This window comes from Protopterus annectens, chromosome 1.part0 (genome assembly GCF_019279795.1).
Source record: "Protopterus annectens isolate FY-2018-M chromosome 1.part0, PAN1.0, whole genome shotgun sequence".
In the NCBI taxonomy this organism is placed as follows: Eukaryota; Metazoa; Chordata; order Ceratodontiformes; family Protopteridae; genus Protopterus; species Protopterus annectens.
This window is the reverse complement of record NC_056725.1, coordinates 504,416,126-504,425,789: the sequence shown is the minus strand read 5'-3', so window position 1 is coordinate 504,425,789 and position 9,664 is coordinate 504,416,126.

The following is a 9,664-nucleotide window of genomic DNA, read 5'->3' as shown; positions in this document are numbered from 1 at the left end:
CAAGTAGGTCTATTTGAGGATATCCCTGCAGGTGTCTTGATAGGGAATGATTTTGATAATGTTTGCATGCAGTTACATGCAGTCAGGCATGGAGACAGGTATGTGGGGCTGATAGCCTGGGGGAGACCTAGACAGATCCCACACCTGAAGCCAGGGCTGGTGAGGTAGCTATTTAAGGGAGGGAGCTACTCTGTAGCAGTGAGCCTCAGCTGCTGGTATAGTTACTGATATTCCCTTGGATAGGGTGACTGCAAGGGCAGAGGTGAGTGGTAGTACCCAGGCTGACAGTGAGCCACTGCTGTCAGAAGATACCAGACTTCCTGTGGAAAGGGAGCTGGGAAGGATCACAAAGGTAGAGTTGAGACAAGCTCACCTCTTGGACCCCACACAAAGAGGCTTGAAAGAGGTAGATAAGGAGGCACCTAATTCTCAAGGAAAAGGAGAGTCTGTATACTGGAACAAAGGGTTACTGTATAGAGAGTGGACCCCTGAGGGAGGGTTAGAGGTTGAGGTAATACAGCAGTTGGTAGTGCCCAGAGCCTACCATCTGGTGCTTTTAGCTATAGCCCATGACATTCTTTTTGCAGGTCATATGGGCATAAAACATACCAAGAGACATATTATGCAGAACTTCTATTGGGGGTGTGGATAAGTTGATCCATGGCATTGGAGTTTATGAATTCCAGAAAGCGTTGAGCTAAGGAGTTGGTACATAAGCAGTTTTCCCAGTTAATGGTGGGATAGTTGAAGTCACCCATTATTAGGGTGTTTGGCTGAACCCTAATATTTTCCAGTACATCAAGAAAAGAGGAGTGGGAATCCTGGGGCATGGTGGGGGATCTGTAGCAAGCTGCAATTTGGATTGCAGTTTTGCCCAGAGTTAGTTGCACTTGGATAACCTTGGCTGCATTATGCTGAGCAACTAGCCTGGAGGTGTGGATATCCTTAATGAATATGAACACACTTCCGTCTCTGGTGTTCCGGTCCAGGTTACATGGCCAAAAAGTGTGGTATGAGTTATAGCCTGGTAGTGCAGGGGTGCTCTCTGGAGCCTTGAACCAGGTCTCAGTCACTGCACAGATATCGATGTTCTCCATTTTAAGGAGTGCCTCGAGTGAGTGCATTTTGAGATTTAGACTTCTAGCATTGAGTAGCATCACCCTCAGTTTTTGCTTGCCTGTTCCTGTTACGGTGGTGAATTTGTCATTTGAACCTTGCCTAAAAAAGGCACTATAGGGGCGGCAAGAACCTTAGCCAGTATCCAGAATTCCAGGGGTGACAGGTGCAGGCCATCTCTGGCAAAGCATCGTGGTCTGTCGACCATGTCATTCCAGGCAGACAGATACTGGATCCCTTTAGAATGATACCAGAAGTGTAGCCAATTGTTAAAGTCAATCATTTTGTCCTTGTACTGCGGTATCATTCTGGGTGATGGCAGAATGCTACTCAGGGCTAGGGTCATACATACCTGGGCTACAAGATCGGAGAGCTCCTCCCTGTCTCTTTTCATGTAGTCCAGGGAGGTACATCTCAGGTCATTCACACCAACATAGACAATGAAAGAGTAATATTTGTACTTGTTGTGGAGTGACCTGAGTGTGTGGGTTATGTGGCGGATCCTGGCACCTGTCAGGCAATGGACAGTAACCTTCTCCTTGTTTAGCCTGGTGAGTGGGACATCAGTGTGCCTGACTATAGAGTCACCTATGACTAGTGTGTTGGGTACATTGTTTTGCCTTATTGGCTGTGGTTGAGTTGCACACTGAGTCTGTGGGCTATGTGTCATTTGGGTTGTCTTGGGAGGTGGAGGTTGCTTGCATTTCTGCTTTGGAGGTCTCTGTTGCTTGAGCAGATTATTATTGAGAGCCTCTGCAAATGTTTTTGTGTTTCTATGTGTGGATTTTGGTGGTGTAGATTTAGTGAGACTATGTGATGAGTGTGATGTGGTGCAAGTGTCCACCTTCTCCTCTTGACTGTCAAGTTCAGTCTTGGTTGGAGAGAGCTTTACCTCCAGTTTGGCTAGATAAGTGCATCTCTCACAGGTTGTAGTGTTGGTTGGTAGGAGGAGAGGGTTGTCTGTGTACATGAAGCAATTTCTACATTGCCCCAAGATGCCCAGATTTACACTTTAAATGACTATATTGTAACAGATGATACTGGAAGAGAAGAGATTAATCTCAGTCCAGCTAACTTTGTAAAATAGTCTGAAATGAAATGACCTGGTTTATCCCATAATGATTGTATCTATAGTTCTGACTGCAGCCAGAGGCAAAATGTCTGTGAAAACCAGAACTAGGAATCCTACTGTGTTGTCCTTAGGGGTGAGCTAATTGCTACCCTGGAAGGGTGGACGTTCTTGAAATGGTTTTATAGCTTCCAGATGCTATAACACAGCTTAGTAAAGCTCTATGGGTGTGTATTATGATACATATGTGCTAGATTCTGGTTCAATTTCTAGTAAAGGGGTAGTGTGGGAACCAGACGTCAGATGACCAAATGTGTGTGATGTCATTCTGTAAGCCAACACTGAAATGATGTTTTAATACTACATGAGACAGAAGTCTCAGGGCAGTCTGTTTTTGAAACCTGACAAAAAAGGACCACTTGCCCACTACATCCTGCCTTGCTCTAGTAAGTGAATTAGGGGACATTACTTCTTTAGATCAGTCAGGAAATATAGTGAGCTTAGTTAAGTATTGTTTTTTTTTTTTTCTTTATCTGTGTGAATCTTTCCATCTGTGTTATTTTTAATATGTCATGTGATTGGAACTCTGGTGTTTATTGTAAATAGATATTTTGTATTTTCATGTTGTTTTATTGTTTATTATTAAATATAGTCAAACTTTTCATTGTGGCTGGTGTTTTAGAGAATATTTTAACCTTTGAGAGTACTTATATTTATTTGATGACACTGTGGCCATTCTTGAAAGCCTTGCTGTATTGGTCAAACACTACCATTTGTATTAGTATTAATTATACTCAGTATAATTGGGTACCCTTGTAAGAGCGGGTCTATATCACTTTGTCAAAACGGCAGAAGTTCGAACAACATATGTTCGAACTTCTAATCTCGAAGTGCAAAACCATTGAAGGCTTAGAACAGCGATTTTTTTTTCCCAGGGAAAAAAATTGCTGTTCCAAGAAACTCGCACACACAACACAAGCACACCAAAAAAACAGCAATCCACACATATACACTTAAAATCCTACATCTAACCCTACACTAAACTGTACATACACTTCTATCTATCCACTTACCTTAACCCAAACCCTAAGCCTAAGGTCCGTCACTATCGCACATTCACCTGACCTGTGCCCTAACCCTAACTCACCTATCCCACCCTAACCCTAAAGTCTGTCACTATCGCACACCCACCTCACTCGTGCCCTAACCCTAACTCACCTAACCCGCACCCTAACCCTAATTTCCACACAATCACACACTTACCTGAACCCGACCAGTAACTTTCCACCACAGTGCTGAAAATTGCAGAGCCACAGAAATGGCCCACCGAATTCTTTCCCTGGGAAAGAATTCGGTGTTCCGCAGTTTCGCAATAATCAGTTTTTGAACTTCACAGTTCGAACATTTGGTGTTTGAACTGCTGAAGTTCCGATGAACTGATAGGAACCCGTAAGAGCCTTAGAGTAGCTGGCTTTGGAATGTTCTTGTGGCAGTATCTGCCTTATAGCCTGGGCAGAGGGGGCATAGCTGGTAAATCTATGCCTTTCCCAGGTGTGTGTGTGTGTGTGTGTGTGTGTGTGTGTGTGTGTGTGTGTGTGTGTGTGTGTGTGTGTGCGTGCGTGCATGCGCGTGTGTGTGTGTGTGTGCGTGCGTGCGTGTGTGTGTGTGTGTGTGTGTGTGTGTGTGTGTGCATGCAAATCAGATCTCAAAGAATGTGTGTGTCAGCTGCTTGGAGCAGGGACACAGAGCACTGGTTTCATGGATAGGGTGGTGGAGAACTTGGCTTCGAACACTCGGCTGAGAACTCAACTCTACAGCTGTGACAGTGGGGAGTCTTATTTGGGGACTGGAGAGAGACAGAGAGAAAGGGAACCCAGCCCCAGAACTGAGTGTGTTCCTTATGTGCTCTTAAGGAAAACTGTGCTTGGTGCAGAGAGCTGCATCTGGAAATACTGTGTGCATCTATCTTTGTCCAAATGAACATCCTTTATTGTTGTCAGTGGTAAGGATTGAGGCTCCTTGATTACTGGCCCATAGGGGGGACATCATACCTGCCACTATAATTCAGCTCTCTTCTTTAGACTAAGTTACATTCAATTGGCTGAAGGACCTCATAGTATACTTGGTAAAATCAAGGTAAACTGTATTCTATGAAGGTGAATAATTTATTCATTACCATATAAATTCTTTTGTAACTCAAGCTATTCCCCTAATCTTAATGTAATTACCAAAGACTTTTATTATTCACTTAAGTTTATTACTGTCTAGAAACTTTACAACCACCAAACATGTGTAGATTTATAAAAAGGAAGCCAAAACCTATTTTATAGAAATAAATTCTTTTCTCACTAGAATCTGTTATATTTAGGGTAAAAAGAATGATTCCAGTTAAACAAATGGTTAGGGTAGCTTTATTCATAGAGGCAGAATATTCTACCTATATATACTTTTTTGGCTGAGGTCTTTTTGTGCAAATGAAACATAGTCTATTTCCAAAATGGCAGCAAATATTTATCTTCCAATATCTTTATCTCACTATAATCAGCACAGCTTACTTTAAAAAGCAGAATACCTTGTCATTGAAAGGACAATGTCCTTTCAGCCAAAACAATGTAGTGAATCTGATTCCTGAAATATTATCATTTCTCTAACTGAAATTTAGCTCTCCTTTTGAGACAAGGCTAGATTTCATTGGCTGAAAGGACCTCTTAGTGTACTTGGTAAAATCAAGCTAAAACGGATTCTGAATTGCTATTTCAACTTTTTTTGCAGCCCAAATGTATTCCTCTACCCTTGTTATGATTACCATGGATCTTTATTAGTCCCTAAAACAGTCTTTCTTATGATTACTACTAACTGGAGTCTTTCCAACAACTGGAAAGTTATATACTTATAAAGTTCAAGCCAGTTTCTACTTCCTAGAATGTGGTAATTTTGCAACCAGATACTAGTATATTTAGGGTAAAATGTGAGTTTCCAGGTAAAAAAAGAGCTAGGTCAATTTTATTCTCACCAGCAGAATATATGAATGTATATGTCTAGGTGTGTGTGTGTTTATGTAACCTATCCATATATATTTATTGATGGGTTCTTTCCTGCTTCATGCAAGTGCAACATAGTTTATTTTCAAAATGCAAGCAAGAATTTATTTTCCATGTCTTTCTCTCACTGTAATCAGCACACCTACTTAAAAAAGATGCATTCCTTTGGCTGAATAGACTATAGCTCTTTAAACAAAACAATCTAGTGTAGCTCTTTTTTGAAAAAAAAAAAAACATGCATGCTACTTAAAACAATATAGTGCAGCTTTTTCCAGAGAAAAATAAATCATTGTTGCTACTCTACATAAAAGCTTGAATGCATTCCTGGAAAGATGGTCCTTTTCCCCACTACAATTTAGCCTTTTCACATAAAACAGATCTCATTTGCTGAAAGGACTAGGTCCCTTCAGCCAAGGGGATCTTGGCTGAATGAACATGGAGGAAGTAAGCTGATATTGTGCTCAGCCAAAAGAATGTAGTGCAAAAGGATTGGTCCTACCACTGTACATCAAAGGGCTAGAATCTTTTCCCAGACAAAAGGTATTTTTCCATTAGAATTTAGCCATTTCACATAAAGAAGGCTAGATGTTCTTAGCTGAAAGTAACAGAGTTCTTCAGCCATGGGAATTCATGATGAAAGGACATGAAATTATATTCAGGCAAAATAATGCAGTTCAGTTCTTTTGTAAATAATTGTCATTTTAACCAGTATGCAACAAAGGGGCTAGAATCTATTCTCAAAAAGAAAGTCCTTTCCTCCACTAGAATTTACCATTTCACATAAAGCAGGCAAGATTCCTTTGACTGAAGGGACCAGGTCCCTTCAACCATGGGAATGCTGGCTGAAAAGACTAGCATGAAGAGGCCTGACTAATGTGCTCAGTCAAAAGAATGTGGTGCAGCTCTTTCCTAAATAAAAAAAAAATAGGTCCATTCAACAAAAGGACTGTAAGCTGAATTGCCCTGATAGTGTGCCGACTAAGAATACTGTACAGCTCCTTCCAGAAAAACTAGTCATTCATGCCATTGTACACCAAAGCAGCTGGAATCTATTCACATAAAGACAATCTTTTTCTCCACCAGAATTTTGTATTTTCACATAGAGCAGACTAGGTTCCATTAAGGTCCTTCAGCCATGGTAAACTGTGCTGAACAGACTTGAAATTCTACTCAGCCAAAAGAATATGTGAGCTATTTCCTAAAAAAAGGGATCATTCCTCCCACTGCACACCAAAGCAGCTATAATCTATTTCCATAAGATGCTCCTTTCCTCCACTAGAATTCCGCCTTTTCACATAGAGCAGCTTAGATTTCCTTGGCTTAAAGGACCTGGGTCCTTCAGCTATGGCAATTTGTGCTGAAGTGACCTGAAATTATGCTCAGCCAAAAGAATGTACTGAAGCTGTTTTATAAAAAAAGGATCAGTCTTGCCACTGTACACCATAATATAGTACAGACCTTTTTGAAACAAGAGTCATTCCACCACTGTAAAAAATGGGATTAAATTTATTCTCAGAAGGACAATCCTTTCCTCCACTGGAATTTAGCCTTTTCATATAATGCAGACAATATTTTCTTTCCTATAAGACCTAGGTCCCTTCAGCCAAGGGAAATCAGATGAATGGACTAGGATGAATGGACCTGATATTGTAATCAGCCAAAAGATATAGTGCGCATCTATTTACAAAACTAATGGTCATTCCTGCTAGTGTAAAATAAAGGGGCAAGAATCTACTCCAAGAAAGACTGTGCTTTCCTCCACTATAATTTAGCATTTTCACATAAATCAGGCTACATTCCCTTGGTTGAAAGGACCAGGGTCCATCACCCTTGGCAATCTGTACTGAAGGGATCTAAATTGTGATCAGACAAATGAATGTAGGGAATCGATTTCCAAAACGAATGGTCATTCCTGCCAATGTACACCGGAGGGGATAGAATGTGTTCCCAGAAAGATGGTCCTTTCCTCCACTAGAGTCTAGCATTTTCAAGTAGAGCAGGCTAGATTCCTTTGGCTGAAAGGACCTGGGTCCATTAGCCATGGCAATCTGTGTTGAAGGGGCCAGAAATTACACTCAACCAGGAGAATGCAGTGCAACTCTTTCTGAAAAAAAAATGGTCATTCCTCCCTTTGCACAACAAAAGGGACAGAATCTATTCCTACAAAAAGGTCCTTTTCCCCACTAGAATTTAGCCATGTTACACATAGCAGGCTAGAGGACTCAAAGGAAAGGGTCATTCCTGTAAGTGTACACTAAAGGGGTTAGAAGCTATTCCCAGAAAGACAGTCCTTTCCTCCACTAAAATTTAGCATTTTCAAATACAGCAAGTTATATTCCCTTGGCTGAAAGGACCAGGGTTCTTCATCCCTGGCAATCTGTTCTCAAGGGGCATGAAATTATGCTCAGCCAAACAAATGTAAGTCATGTATTTCCAAAAAGAATGGTCATTCCTTCCACTGACCACCAGAGGAGATATAATTTATTATCAAAAAGAAGGTCCTTTCCTTCACTAAAATCTAGGATTTTCATAAGGAGCAGGCTAGACTCCTTTGGCTGAAAGGATGTGGGTCCTTCTGCCATGCCAATCTATGTTGAAGGGGCCGGAAATTACACTTAATCAAAAGAATGTAGTGCAGCTCTTTCCTAACAAAATGGTCATTCCTGATTTGTACACCAGAAGTGATAGAATCTATTGCCATAAAAAGGTCCTTTTCCCCACTAGAATTTAGACATGTTACACATAACAGGCTAGAGGACTCAATAATAAGGGACATTCCCGTCAGTGTAAACTAAAGGGGTTAGAAGCTATTTCCGGAAAGACAGTCCTTTCTTCAACTAGAATTTAGCATTTTCAGATACAGCAGGTTATATTCCCTTGGCTGAAAGGACCAGGGTCCTTCAGCCCTGGCAATTTGTTCTGAGGGGGCCTGAAATTATGCTCAGCCAAACAAATGTAAATCATGTATTTCCAAAAAGAGTGGTCATTCCTGCTACTGTACACCACAGGAGATAGAATTTATCCCCAGAAAGACGGTCCTTTTCTCCAGTAGAATCCAGAATTTTCACATAGAGCAGGCTAGATTCTGTTGGCGGAAAGGACCTGGTCCTTCAGCCATGGCAATCTGTGTTGAAGGGGCCAGAAATTATGCATTTCCAAAAAGAATGGTCGTTCCTGCCACTGTAACCAGAGGAGATAGAACGTATTCTCAGAATGATGGTCCTTTCCTCCACTATGGCAATCTGTGTTGAAGGAGCTTGAAATTATGCTCAAACAAAAGAATGTAGTGCCGCTGTTACCTAAAAAAGGTAATTCCTGCCTTTCTACACCAGAAGTGACAGAATCTATTCCCATAAAAAAGGTACTTTCCCCACTAGAATTTAGCCATGTTACACATAACGGGCTAGAAGACTCAATAAAAAGGGTTGTTCCTGCCAGTGTGCACTAAAGGGGTTAGAAGCTATTCCCAGAAAGACGGTCCTTTCCTCCACTAGAATTTAGCATTTTCAGATAAAGCAGGCTATATTCCCTTGGCTGAAAGGACCATGGTCCTTCATCCCTGGCAATCTTTTCTGAAGGGGCCTGAAATTATGCTCAGCCAAACAAATGTAAGTCATATATTTCCAAAAATGAATGGTCATACCTGCCACTGTACACCAAAGGAGATAGAATGTATTCCCAGAAAAAAGGTCCTTTCCTCCACTAGAATTTAGCATATTCGCTTAGAGAAGGCTAATTTATTCCCAGAAATGCAGTCCTTTCCTCAACTAGAATTTACCACTTTCAGATACAGCAGGTTATATTCCCTTGGCTGAAAAGGACCAGGGTCCTTTATCCCTGGCAATCTGTTCTGAAGGAGAATGAAATTATGCTCAACCAAACAAATGTAAGTTACGGGTTTCCAAAAAGAATGGTCATTCCTGCAACTGTACACCAGAGGAGACAGAATTTATTCACAGAAAGATGGTCCTTTCCTCCACTAGAATATAGCATTTTCACATAGAGCAGGCTATATTCTGTTGGCTGAAGGGACCTGGATTCTTCAGCCATGGCAATCTGTGTTGAATGGGTCAGAAATTACTCTGAACCAAAAGAATGCAGAGCAGTTCTTTACTAAAAAAAAAAAGAAAAAAAAGGTCATTCCTGCCTTTGTCCACCAGAAATGAATGAATCTATTTCCATAAAAAAGTACTTTTCCCAACTAGAACTGAGCCATGTTAGACATAACAGGCTAGAGGACTCAGTAAAAAGGATAATTCCTGCCAGTGTACACTAAAGGGGTTAGAAACTTTTCCCAGAAATGCGGTCCTTTCCTCCACTAGAATTTAGATACAGCAGGATATATTGCCTTGGCTGAAAGGAACAGGGTCCTTCATCCCTGGCAATCTGTTCTGAAGGGGCCTGACATTTTGCTCAGCCAAACAAATGTAAGTTTTGT